The sequence below is a fragment of the Nymphalis io genome, chromosome Z, assembly GCF_905147045.1.
Source record: "Nymphalis io chromosome Z, ilAglIoxx1.1, whole genome shotgun sequence".
NCBI classification, from domain to species: Eukaryota; Metazoa; Arthropoda; class Insecta; order Lepidoptera; family Nymphalidae; genus Nymphalis; species Nymphalis io.
In genome coordinates, this window is record NC_065918.1 from 10,128,667 (window position 1) to 10,142,984 (window position 14,318).

General features: G+C 31.4%; 1 protein-coding gene and 1 non-coding gene across 2 annotated transcripts in view; both read left to right on the forward strand.

The window, feature by feature from the left end:
- LOC126780440 (dynein axonemal heavy chain 5) overlaps positions 1–14,318 on the forward strand; it is a 207,304-nt gene that overhangs the window by 87,434 nt on the left and 105,552 nt on the right. The window lies entirely within an intron of this gene.
- Trnar-acg (transfer RNA arginine (anticodon ACG)) lies at positions 3,284–3,356 on the forward strand. The gene has a single exon. It is a non-coding gene; the product is annotated as a tRNA-Arg (tRNA).

Sequence of the window (14,318 nt, forward strand, 5' to 3'; positions counted from 1 at the left end):
GTTTTTATTATTCTGTTTAAGGCCTTATCTGACAAAAACGATGGTAGTTCTCGTCGTTTTCTCATGAGCTCGAGTGTCTCAGCAGAGAGTTTTGGTGCGTTGTCTCTTCTCTGTGGCGGAAAACACTTGCGGGATGTGTTTTGCAGTATTTTGACCAGCGTGTCGGTTCTTTCATCATTGCTGCTTATGGTTTCCAACGCGGTGAATTGATTTTGAAGTTCCATTTGGAACTTTTCGGAGCCTTGAGCAGCTTGGAGCATGGTAGGTCGGAGAGTAGACCTCATCATTCTCGATCTTTCGGCTTTTAAGTTGATATTTAGAGTGCCTCGAACCAAGCGGTGATCACTTCCGGTATTAAACCTGTTGATCACTGAAACATCTCTAAATATGTGCCTTTTATTCGGATGAATTTTGTTAATATGTTACTTAATAAAAATCTTTTATAACGTATACAAATTTAAAAAATGAATTTTAATTACATTTAAAAAGCGATATTTTTCTATTTTCATTTGCACATCACATATGTTATGTATGTTTCTACACCAAACCTAATCAATTACATAAGCTTGTTTATAAGTTTCCAAGCAAAATCAAATAACAAAGTTTTTCTTTGTTTCGTTCACTTGTGACTTTGTTTTGGTTATATTTTAAACCGAAGTTCACATTTCAATACCAGGGTTATATGAAACGATAGCGTTAGTTTGAAAGTTTTCATTATAGTTTCAAGCCAATCAATAAAAGAGGGAAATAAAACGTTTTATTTCTCTCTTTTATGACTAATATCAATTTATCAATCATTTTCTTAAAACAGCAATATGAAAATGTTAAGCCAAATTACTTAGTTAAAACGATCCTATTAGCTTACTGACACTGTCACGATTTTTGTACTATATTTTTATATGTATTTTAAGGCTTTACTTCACTTGTCAAACTAACCGACTAACTATAAATTTAACAAAACCATGAAAAAAAATGCGGCAACGAAATACCTTCCATACTTTGCCCACCCCTATCGTGGCAACACGTCGCTCGCTTCACGTCTCTTTTCCTTATTTTCCGAAATGGTAGCGCAACTAAGAAATAACGGTCGTTCAGCGGTGCACACCCCCACCATACCCACGCTGTTTGAGGTCGAGTTCTCTAACATCCGAGGACTCCACGCTAACCTCAGCGCTGTCCACCACTATCTCGAGACAGCACGGCCAGCAATGTTGTTTCTCACGGAGACGCAAATACTCCGCCCTGCCAACACCAGCTAACTTACTATCCCGGCTACATGCTTGAAGAATCTTTTAAAGCGAAAGCCGGAGTATGCTTGTTCGTCAGGGCGGATGTTTGTTGTCACCGATTGCGCTGCTTGGAGGCCCCCTCCTTCTCCATGTTGGTGGTACGTGTGGACCTGGTTCGTCAGAGTCGAGTCTACGTGTGCCTCTACAGATCCCACAATGGTGACTTGGAGACAAGCCGATTATTTGACCATCTTAGTCGGGTGGCAGATGCTGCGCAAGAGCAGTTTCCTAACGCGGAATTGGTGTTTTTGAGGGATTTTAATGCTCACCATGAATCATGGTTGAAATCCCTCAAAACTGACCATGCTGGAAGAACTGCTCATGCTTTTGCTCTCACACACGACTTGACCCAACTGGTTGATCAGCCCACCAGGATCCCAGACATTGATGGGCAAGCGCCTTCTCTACTGGATCTTCTGCTGACTTCTCACCCGGTGGAATATCAGGTTGTGGTTCAAGCTCCACTTGGTTCTTGGGATCACGGCCTTATATCTACCAAAGTGCCACAGGCCAAGCTGCCGCCATCAGCGGTATGCAAACGTCGCGTTTGGCACTATAAGTTGGCAGATTGGGACGGTATGCGCGATTACTATGCGTCAGTCCCTTGGAAGGAACGTTGCTTCAGTGGGAATGACCCGACAGCTAGTGCCGCTGCTGTTGCTGATGAGATCATGTTAGGAATGGAATACTACATTCCTAGTTCAGATCTCATCAATAGGAGTACGCGTAACCGTTGGTTCACTCGTGAATGTGCCGACGCTGTATCATCTAAGCATAACGGCTGCATTAGCGGGGCATCTAACATTGACTCACTGAAAGCAAACTACAATAAAAATTCCAAGTCCTGTAGGAAGGCATACACGAGAGCGGATGCACAGCGCATTGTACAGATTGGTATGACCTTATTTCGCATTCTAGGGGCTCCCGTAGCTTCTGGCGTCTGACCAAGTCTGTGCAAAACAATTTCTGCCAACCTTCGCTGCCACCGCTCAGAAATCCGGACGGATCGCTAGCTCACAGTCCGCAGGAGAAAGCCGACCTCCTGGCTAAGCTCTTTGCCGACAACTCTGTGATCGATGATTGTAGTGCGCAGCCACCAACAGTACCTAACTGTGGCCACACAATGCCTGACATCAAAATCAGGCAACATGATGTGCGTGCGGAGCTGCAATCACTTGATATACGGAAAGCTAGCGGTCCTGATGGAATACCAGCCATTGTGCTGAAGAAGTGTGCGGCGCAGCTGTCTCCTGTGTTAACGCGCCTGTTCCAACTTTCTCTCTCTTCGGGATGTGTGCCGGAGTCTTGGAGAAGAGCTAATGTGCAAGCGGTTCCCAAAAAAGGGGATCGGTCTGACCCGGCAAATTATCGACCAATAGCTATCACCTCAGTACTTTGTGAGGTGATATTTTGCTTATCCCTCCCTCTGTGGCACACCGCTGATGATACAAAGCAAAATAGCCATGCTGGGGATGGACGTTCGCTGCGACCTTAGTCCAAGGGATTACATCGAGGCTATTATAAAAACACACTATTATTAAACTATGCTTTGGCTTTGATTTTTTTTAGACGATAAATATTTTACATTAAGTAACACACATACATTTAGATGAATTCATTAACAAAGTAATGAAATTATTTGAAATGAAATGGTAAAGCCGATAACCACATCATGTATGGATTACATTAATGAACACTAAGAAAGTCCTTCTTATTATGCATAAAATTGCTCAAAACTAAGAGTGCACTGAAAATCGAAAACGAGAATTGTATTTACAATAATCGATGTTTGAATTTTTATTGATTTTACTAAAGACTACACAACGGAAAGTTTTCTACCAAAGCGTGGTAACACTGCAGAAGTTGCCTATTTTCCCATTGTGGAGATGGAGCTTCTTAATAGAAACGGTATAATTACTTAATATTAATAAAGTTTTAGGGAAATAATGTTAAGAATGTTGAAACTATATCTTATTTTTACGTGCTAGACATATGGCCCTGTGGCGCAACGGATAACGCGTCTGACTACGGATCAGAAGATTCCAGGTTCGAATCCTGGCAGGGTCGTTGTATTTAAAGTGATTTTCTTTTTATTTTTTATGATTCTAGATATTTCTACAATTATTTTATAAAATAACTAATTTATTTTGCCTGTTACTTCTAAATTCGGTGTTTTTTTTAATTTCTGTGCTTTTTTAAACCAGAATGATGGAAACATTTAAATTCAGTGCCCTACGAGGAAAAACAATCAAAGCATCGATTAATTTTCGCTTTAATATGTATTCTTTACATTTAATTATTCGGATGAATTTATGTATTTATATATATATATATATATATATATATATATATATATTAATTTCTGTGTGTGTGTCTGTATTTTTCCTAAAAAAATTAAATCAAACACCAAAGTTTTTCTTTATTTTCACATAGTTACTTACCACCGGTGAAGGGACTATTATGGTTATACTTCCAACCGATGTGCATATTTCCATACCAGGATAACATAAAAAATACCGTGAGTTTGAAAGTTTTCATCATAATATAATGCGGTCTCTTTTTAATTCTGCAGCACTTTCACTTTCATTTTACTCAAAACAATATTAATTTTCCTGTTTCGAGTGCATCAGAAAGATACATTTAGTTAGCAGGGCTGAGATACAGTAAAATATGTTTTATATTGTTTTAGCTATAGTAATAATAATAATTGGATATTCGGGTAAAACTTATATTAACTTAAATAATTATTAAATATTCATCTTAATATTTACATACTTACTTTAACATAAACTCAATTCATTTATTGTCAACGTCATTTATTTTTATTATTGATTCTTTATTGTTGTCAGGGTTGCTATTGATATTGTTGCATGTGTTATTGAAAAATTCTTGCAAAAAAAAAACGTTCTTGACCTTATGGAGTTTTAGTAATGTCACTAAGCATAAAACAAATATAAAAATTTCATTTATTTTACCAGTTATATGCGCTGGGCTTTGCAGACAAAGAGCTTGCAGAGTAAGTCAAAAAAAAAAATCAAACAATCAAAATTAATGAACAATCGTCACCTTAATTATATGTATTAACCATATAAATAGCTTTTTTTTAATAATTTTATATATGAAGTAAAATCGGTGTCAAAAGTGGGATTAGTTTGTCGTGCGTGACTTGCATTGCGGTGTTATCATCAACAAATCGATTTTTGTATTTATTTACAATGCATATTTTCCCACTGTGGAGTACCTTCTTAATAGAAACGATTTAATTGTTAAATATTACAAAAAAAAAGGGAAATAACGTAAAAATAAAAGAAATAATAAGATATTATCTCATTTTTACGAGCTTCAGAAGGATCCAGACACGAGTCCTGCCTGGCAGGGCTGCTAAATTCGAAATCATTTATTTTTTAAACACAAGCATGTTATAATTATTATTACTATGTCTTCCTTTTTTACCTACTGTGCCTTTGTAGACCAGAATAATTGAACGATATTTAAATTAAATTTTAATTCCTACGAATTTACACAGCACATATCTATATTAATTTCCTGAAACAAACGTAATCAAATATGTAAAAGTCTATATTTTTCCAAATAAAATCTTATTTAACTTATCTTTTTTTTTGTGTACTTTGTTTTCCCTTCTTCACCCGTGACTTTTATATATTATGGTTATATTTCCAATCAAAGTTCACACTTCAATACCAGGGCAACATGAAACGAAAGCATTAGTTTGAAAGTTTTCATCATAATATCATGCTATCCTTTTTTAATGCTACAAGTGGAACAGACAAACAAAATCAAAAACTTTCGCTTTCAATTTTCAATATATATACGAGTATATACATCAATTATTGCATATTCTGACACTTCATGATGCGACGGCAAATAAGGAATTTGTAAATGTTCATTGATATTGTAATAAGTAAACTGCTTATGTTATTTAATAGATGGAAAAGTATAACTACAATGTTTCTTGCCGATTAATATGATATAATTTTGTTAAATAAAGATTTAAAAAACTCGTAAAATCTTACTGGACAATTTTTTATTATTTTTTATTTTCTAATGTCCTCGAATATTCGAATATAAATCTGCATATAGCGAAAGTAAATTGTATTTTAATCATAATAAATTAAATGTCTAAATGAATCGTATTAATATGATTAAATAAATAAGGTTTTTGTTATTTTATGTAAAAAAATATTTTTCGTAAAAAATATGTAAGGCTGATCTATATCGTTATTAAGAATAATTCAAAACTATTGCTCGAATAAAGACTAATTTTCAATCCCCTATGTGAGGTTTTATTTTTTGAAATTTATCCAGTACTGATTTAGTGTCTTACCCTGTAGTCTTGTTCTATAGAAAGTAGTGTTGGTTATCCCTGTTTCATTCAGTATCTGTACATATAGACGTAAATTTGACTTAAAGACTAAGCTCAGTAGGTAGAGTGTCGTATTATATAATGAAGGTCGTGGGTTCGAGTCCCACATAGGCACCGCGTTTTTTGTAATTTTACTGAATAAAAATTGGAATAGTTTTATCACTACGAGTTTACGTTATTATTCTTACCGTCCTAGATCAGTATATAGGACGTTATAGAACAGTAGCATAATATTTATATTATATTTATATTATTTTTGTAGGGTTCATTTTTAAATTAAATGTTACTATATTATTAAGTTCAATTATTCAATAATTCTTCTCTTAGGTTAACACTTGGTTACCTATTATAATTTACTCTACGCCTCATCTTTTTGGTAGACAAAGTTGCGTCCTACATAATCAGAAAATTTGGCTGACACGCTGTTATAAAATGTATATTACATACATTTATTATTTGACAAATTCATTTTATTTTTATGTTATAAGCATAATACTACTTTTTTTAATCCTAAATATTATAAACAGTACTAATTTGGAATATTGAAATAACTTGTAGAATCCTTGGTTCTATCTCAGTTGGACTACTGTGATGTCCTTTATGGCCCCTGCCTTTATAAAAAGACTGAAAGGAAAATACAGAGGATACAAAATTCTTGTCTAAGATTTTGTTACAATATACCTCGATATTCGCATATTACACCTTATTTAAATTCCAAGAATATATTAAATATGAAAAATCGTCGTACACTTAAATTAAATAATATCACTTTCACCTTAAAATATCATAAAATTCCCAATTATTTGGCGGATAAACTTAAATGGTCTTCAACAAATGAATCCAATTGTAGATTGAGCCGAGTTCCGCGACTAGTACTGCCTAGACGACATTTACAAGCATTTAGAGGTAGCTTTCGTTTCGCTGCTTCTAAGTGTTGGAACGATATCCCACCTCCGATTAAGAACAGTACATCACAAAATAAGTTTAAGGCAAAATGCAAGCAATGGCTTCTATCTATGCAAAAGACGCAATGTGTCTGGACAAATGTGTGTAACTAAACTTCAATATTTAATTGTTACTTTGATTGTAATTTATTAAAACATATATCTCTATTTGTTTAAACATTTTAAATATTTTATTACTATTTTATTTTCATTTTTTATTCAATATGAAATATTTTCCTTTTCCTAGAATTAAAAAAAAAAAAGACCTCACTGTTTTAGTAATGCTTGCATGTTTTCTTTTATTTTAGCCTATTGTGCGTGTTATAAATTGTATTAACTTTTATTATTTAAGTAATTGTATCTCCTTTTACCTTTTACTGCACTGAATGTAGCGTTTGTGTTGGCAGCATATGTACAAGGCGTAGACTGAAAAGCAGCCTAGCTGAGACTACGACCTTTTCACCAAATTATGATATTGTTAACTCTTTTTTTTATGGTTACCTTAATTTTTTTGTCTTTGTTTCTTTTTGGTGAATAAAGTTATTTCGGTTTATAGACATTTATTTCTCATAAAGAATACAAAAAATTCACTTAAAATGAGAAACATACAATTTTTTACGTTAATTTAAGTTAAAAATAAAGATAGTGTCTCGGATACAGTAAATTAAAGTAGTTAACAATATTAAAAAAGATGTAGGTAGTATTAGAAAAGTAATAATTACGCATGCGCATAGCGGTGAGACCACATTAACTGATATTTATTTTAGTAATAGTTACTTTGTATATATTTGATAAGGCGATTCTTGAATATTGTAAAACTTTCACTGTTTACAATTTCATCGGGTAACTTATTATAAATTTGCACTCCTTCGAACATTATATCCCTCTTTCCATAGTTAGTTCTAATTATTGGCAACTCTAATTTGTTTCGTCTCCTTGTGTAGCGTGTATGAGTTTTCTTATGAAAGTGTATTTGGGAGTGTATCTCTTGAGTGAGTATTTTCCTAATAAGAATGCCAGTTTTAAGAGTGTATAGTTGATTAATGTTAAGAATTTTGGTGTCTTTGTAAATTTTTTCAGTTTGTGTCAAATAATCGTATTTGTATAGTGCTTTTATAATTTTGTTTTGGAGAGTTTGTAGTTTATTTATTATTATTATTATCATTATTATTAATCGGAACTAAAAAAATCATGCACTTACCTTGACCTTATAATAAGAAACTTATCACCAGTTAAAGTAAGAAAAAAAATATGAACTCATCCCAACATTATTGATTTTCTCGTTTTCCCGCGGCCGACCTACTTTATATTATTATTTTTCAAATAGTGAATTTAATTTCATTTTATTCTATTGTTTAATGTATTTTTTTTTAAATTTGATTAAAGGTTAAAACGCTAATATGTAAGAACTATTTATCAGTAGTGCATAGACTTTCTGCCTTTGCGGCTTCATCCACGTCATAATCGATATTATTGCGATTGTTATTATTCGAGTAATTTAGGAGATATGGATACTGAGTGATTGTTATGCCTTCTTATATACTATGTTACGTGTTGTATTTTTATTTTTTAGGACAACAATATCATTGGCCTAACTGAGCTAGCTACATAATGTTACCCATGGACTCAAAGCAGCCGCAAGAAATTAAAAAAAAAATACATTCTAATCTAATTAAACTACAAATAAGATTAAAACTAAACAATTAAATGCATAATTGATGCATATTAATACTTATAAAATGTATTATTTATGCAAGCTTACTATTTTTTCATTAATTTATTAAATGTTATGAAGCCCTACAACTAAGGAACAGGTAACCTTAAAAGTATAAAGTAATAATTTCTAAAATACAAACCTAAATTATTAACTTGAGACTAACAGAACAAATTACAACCGAGTTAATAATTGCAACATAATGCCAAAAAGTATTTACTACTTTTAATGTAATAATGAAATTAATCAAAAAACTTAAAATAATCAAACCAAGCAACGACAGCACGAATTTGGACGAAACGCGAATCCTAATAAGTGTGGCAGAAGGTCAGAAACTACTCCGAAAAATCTACAACGATTCAGTAATTTACGTATTAAGTATACCGCCATCTGTGGGCTAATAGCCAAAACATATATTATAATAACAAATACCTACGCAAACTTTAACTTTTGATACTAGCGAAGTATGCCCAGAGGAATCCCTTATAGTTATTTTTATCTCTTATAATTATTATTATTAGAATGTCCTTTATAGACTCCTGCAGAATAAGTTTTCACTCCGCGATAATCATGTTTTACAACACCCTGATGGTCTTTGAAGCCGGCTGCACTGTCCTCACTCGTCAAAATCTTCCAGAAATACTCTATGTGATCGAGTTCAGGGTTTCGAGGTGGCCAATCCAAACTGAACTTTTGTAAAGCTTTAAACAACAGAACACAAAAACATTATTGTAATCCATTTAAACAACAACTAGTTATTTAAAAACACGCGCCATTTTATCGAATATGCTCTTTCCTAGTATATTTACTCTATACAAGTGAAAGATAAAGTAATCTGATATAGATTTATCTATGTAGTGCAAACTACTTTCATTCGAACCTCTTCGCATTTATGCACTTCTAGTATTTGTGCTGCGTAATTTGAGGTTATTCAACTCGTCAATGTAGTCGTCCAATTTAGTTTGTGTATATTTTGTAAAAATTATTAAAGAGCCAAAACTCCGTGAACGTCTCAAGATAGGAACGACTGACTTCTATAAATGATTATCCAAACTATTGAGACACAGTGATACCCCAGAAACTATTTTGGTTAGTGAATAAATATTGAGCTTGATAGGAACAAGGTTATTCATTTGGTATTCTTTACCAATTCCTTGCGTTGCTTATTTTTGTTACCACAATATTTAAATATTTTCTTTTAGAATTAAATTTTGATTTTGTAGAGAAATCTAAGGATACAAACCGACAAAGCTTAAAAAATAAGCAAATTGTTCCTCTACCCAAAAGGGACGATGACCTGTGTTAGCTATAAATTAACAGTTTTTTACATTATTTATTCAAAAGGGAAATAACGTATATTGAATATGGCGGTTATGCAATTCACCCCATGTAAGTATAGAGGGATTCATTTTCCGACGTAAACTCTCGATAAATAATTATTTTTAATAATCTTTAATAAGTATTTTACATTAAAGCCTTAAATAAATACAAATAAAATTTAAATACAAATTTAATAGTTAATTATATAATTATACAAACTCACGATTCTTTATCATCTTCTATCTCACCTCGGTCCGTTATTATTTAATATTTTTGTAAACGATATACATAAAATTTTTGATCATGCATCTATACTGTTGTATGCCGATAATATGAAAATCTTTAAAGTTATTGCTAAGCCTTCGGATTGCAGCCTTTTGCAAAATGATCTATGTAAGTTGTGTAATTATTGTAACGAAAACTCACTGAATTTAAATATTAATAAATGTTGCATTATTTCTTTTACACGAAAGTCAAATCCAATAATTTTTAATTATAAATTGAATAATGGACAACATTACCAAAGCACTGAGGTGAGAGACTTGGGGATACACCTAGACAGCAAATTAACATTCAAATTCCATATAGATTATATAGTTGCCAAGGCATTTCGAATGCTTGGCTTTATTATTAACCCTGAGTGGGTTAGTAAAGATTTTGAAAATGACGCAACCCTTGTCCTGTTATATAATTGCTTTGTCCGTTCATTGCTGGAATATGGTTCTGTAGTCTGGAATCCAGAATATAAAACTATATATATATTGATACAAAAGAAAAAATTCAACTTAAATTCGTTAAATATCTTAAAAAAATTATTAAATCTTAAAATGATTTCCTTACTGGATCGTCGTACAATGCGAGATGAAAGTTTTTTAACTTGAATTTTAAGCAACATTTACTTTAGATGTAAAAAAGTGAGCACACGCAATAGTGCTTTATTCCACTCCTCCACTCGAACCTATTATGCTCAAAACGAATTTAAATATCGCTCTTGTAAGGGCTACAATAGGAAGTTTAATGACTTGGACATGTTTTCTTGTACGCTCAATACAATTAAAAAAAGAGTTTGTGTGCATTTGTCAATTTAGTCATTGCTTTTTTTTATTTTATTTTTTTATTATATACATATATATATTAACTTTTGTTTATTTTGTTTTGCTTGTTGTTAACTGTTTGAATCTTCATAATTATTATTTATAATTTACTAAATTGCTTGTTTACTGTCATACATGAATTAGTTTTAAGTGGAAACTTGATTGGTGTGTGAACGAGTTACTTGTTGTATGTATTATTGTATGCGGTGTGTACTGTATGTTTGCTAATTATAATTAAAAAAAATCTATATAATCTTGAGAGAGAAAAGAATAATGAATTGTCTATTTATTTATCTTTTAGTTTTGTGTGTTTGAAGTATTCCTGCTTGCGTATAACAATGTTTAAATAGCCCTTATTAATTTTTAACACACTTTTGTTTAACTATTTTATTGTAATAAATTAAAAACTTACATATTACGTTACTACGCTTGAAAGTCTGATAGTGATTTAAAGTAAACATACATAGAGGGCGTAAATGCTTCACAGACGTTAGACGCATGACTACAAGTATTGATTTCAGACAAACTTGAGTACTAGGATTTCATAAACTACAGGTAATCAGAATATGTTGCACCCTATTGTGTCTCAACTTAGGTCGGAACAACCTTTCATGAATGAAATACGACTTCAGTTTTTACAAAATAGCACTATTATATTTTAAAAGAATCTTTAATTATTAATGTTATTTTCTTCATATAATTATTACAATCTCTCAATCAATAATCACTCTAACATCTACAATCACTCTAAGGTTTTCCACAAAGTTACTACAATGGCATGGTAGTAGGTTTGCTTGCGATAGACTACTTGAATAAAGTTTATTTTGACTTTGATTATATTACATTTTATATAAATATTATATGTATTCACTATACAAATATCTTTATTTTAATAATTTTATATATGAAGCATAACAGCAAATAATCAAGTAAAAAAATATCATAATCAAATATAGAAAATATAATTTATTAGTAAAGATTAGCTTAATTCTAAACTGGACTGCTTCTTACAACCTTGCGTACAAGTTTACATGCCTTTATGTCATTAAAGTAAGCTGAAGGCCAAAAGCCACTAAGTACTGACTAAAATTTGTCAACGTTATACTAATTTAGCTCTTATAATTATGCTGAGTATGAGACGCTCATAATTAGTTTTTCATGTGTAATTTGGATTGCGGTGTTATCATCAAAAATTAATTTTTGTTTTATTTACATTGCTTTCTTTCCCGCTGGAGACGTACCTTCTTAATAGAAACGATTTAATTGTTTAATATTACTAAAATATTAAGGGAATAACGTTAATAATGTGGAAACTATATCTTAGTTTTACGAGATAGCCATATGGCCCCGTAGTGTAAGATATAAGGCATCAGAAGACTCCAGATACGAATCCTAGCAGGGCTACTGAATTTGAAATCATTTATTTTTTAAATACAAGCATATTATGTTTAATTTTTTAGTCTGTTGCTACTAAATTGAAGTGCTGTGCTTTTGTAAGCCAGATTAATTGAACGATATTTAAATTCAAAGCCCTACGAGGTAAATCAATCAAGGAATGCATGAATGTTTTTTTATTATATACAAATAATTAAATAGATCAATTTTATAATTTTATTACGTATAAATAACAAATATAATTTATAATAAGTTGTTTAAAAATATACAAAATAAAGTCTTTTGAAAAAAAAAAACAAACGAATGCCGTTAGCTCGATGTTTATTATATTTTTCTTAATATGGGTATTAAGCATGTGGCAAATATAAAAATGAATATTAATTTTCTTTCAGTAGTGATTTTTTTTCTATTCATTTGAACAGCAATATAGCAATATAACATATGTATGTTATATTCATTTCCTAAAACAAACGCAAACATAAGCGTGTCGGTATTTTTCCAAACAAAATCTTATTAATAAACTTTTTTTTTTGCTTACTTTGTTTTCGTTCACCCGTCACTTATATTATGGTCATACTTCCAACCGAAGTTCACATTTCAATACCAGGGCAACATGAAACGATAGTGTTAGTTTGAATGTTTTCATCATTATATAATGAAATGTCTATCAATCAAATCCCTTTTAAAGCTACAAGTGGCACAGACAAACAAAATCAGCAAACTTTCACTTTCAATTTTCAATATATATACGAGTATATACATCAATTATCGCATATTCTGCCGCCCCATGACATGATAAAAAAAGGAATTTGTGAATCTTCATTGATATTGTATAAATACTTTATAATGTTATTTAATTGATGGAAATGTATAACTACAATGTTTCTTGCCGATTATATCATACTGATATAATTTTGTTAAATAAAGGTTCAAAAAACTTGTAAGAACTTACTGGAAAAAAAGTATTTAATTTTTTTAAGCACTTTTTATATGATTATTTAAGATACATTCCCCTTTATAAATAACTAGCTGACCCGTGCCCACTTCGTTGGGCGATAAACATTTTTACTTGTGATGAAATGTATTTATATTGCTTTTTTAAATTATCTCTTAAACTATCCAACCAAAAACATACTAGAAAAAACGGATTTTATCTAAATAAAATTTCCTTGGTGATAAAGCAATTTATTTCTAAATAGATTGACGTGTTGTATATTAAAAAAAAACCTAATCCTAGTCTAATAGAAATATCATTCAATAGATTACAACACGATCGCGGTTCCATATCGTATTATCTCTTTAACCATTCGTCCAAATTATATGCAGTAAAAGGGAACAGTCTTTTGTTTTAAATACTTGAGATGATAAGTTTAATAATTTTGATACGTTTTATAATTGTTGATAATATATGACTAATACAAATGACGATTTAAATTTTTTTTTTTAATACGACAAACTACTTTTTGTGACTTAAATATAAAAGTTAGACATATTCTGTCGCTGACTTTTTTGTAGGCATTATCAAGCCCTACAATTTTACTTTAGATCTTAATCATATATCTCTCATCGTTCAGGTAGTGTTCAGGTCAGTTAGTGTTATTTTATATTTGAACATACCTTAGTATTGACTGTAATTCTTCTGGATATAGAAGTAGTAGGCTATTTTTTATCATGTCGTAATGTTTTGTACTTAGTAGTAGAAATAACGTAAATACATAAATAACTATCAGAATATTTTTTTATTTGTTTCAGGTAAACTTGAAAATTTTCTTCATAAGGAATTTAGATTTCACAATATTATTGTAGAAATCACTGTAATATGTAAGTACTCTTACTATTTAAATTTTTACTACTATTATTTTTACTATTTTTCATTAAAAGGAAGCGGTGTACAAGCGTAGCTCGCTGATTAATTAATTAATACACACAAACAATTAACTTTATTAACATGAGTTTAGACAATCGTGAGTTAAGGTTGAATACATATGTAAATATTTTGGTACCATCAGTATCTCAGCGAAGACGGTTGCCACGTTAGTAGAGCACTCCATTATTCTAGCAGTTCTCCAGTGTAGTCGGACTGGGCGCGCTGTCCCTGTTCTTACTGTGAACGCGAACGCGAGACTGCTTACAGACGTCTCTCGCGTCCTTATCCGGCAGAATTTCCAAGGATAGAAA